Raw genomic sequence first — 513 nt, forward strand, 5'->3', positions numbered from 1 at the left:
TACTAAAACTGAAACTGAAATAAAACATTAATTAAAGAGAATTATTCAAATACTATAAGCACATGACAGAATTAATAAATGAAATAAACTGAAAATATAAAAATAAAAGCTCATTATTAATAGATATAAGTAAATATATTATTTAATATAATATTATATAATCATATATTATGTAAACAAAAACTTTTATTTTGGATGCGATTAATCGCGATTAATCGTTTGACAGCACTAAATAATATATAAATAATAATAAAATAACACTGCTATTGAGTTGCTTTTCTATGGTCAAGCTGGTCTGGTTAGGTTATCTGTCAGCTGTTCAGGTTGAGATACCAACTGTCGGACCAGATAAACAGTTGCATAAACCCCTCGATTTCCGGTTTTGTTTTGTAGAAAACATGGAAACACCAAAGACGCTTTAATATGTTGTGCGCTTTAATAGACCGGTGACGACCGCACAGAGTAGCATTATAACAGAACTTTCAAATGTATCTAGTATGATAAAACAGCGCT

This window comes from Sinocyclocheilus rhinocerous, unplaced genomic scaffold, assembly GCF_001515625.1.
Source record: "Sinocyclocheilus rhinocerous isolate Xijiao unplaced genomic scaffold, SAMN03320098_v1.1 scaffold38, whole genome shotgun sequence".
Classification (NCBI taxonomy): domain Eukaryota; kingdom Metazoa; phylum Chordata; class Actinopteri; order Cypriniformes; family Cyprinidae; genus Sinocyclocheilus; species Sinocyclocheilus rhinocerous.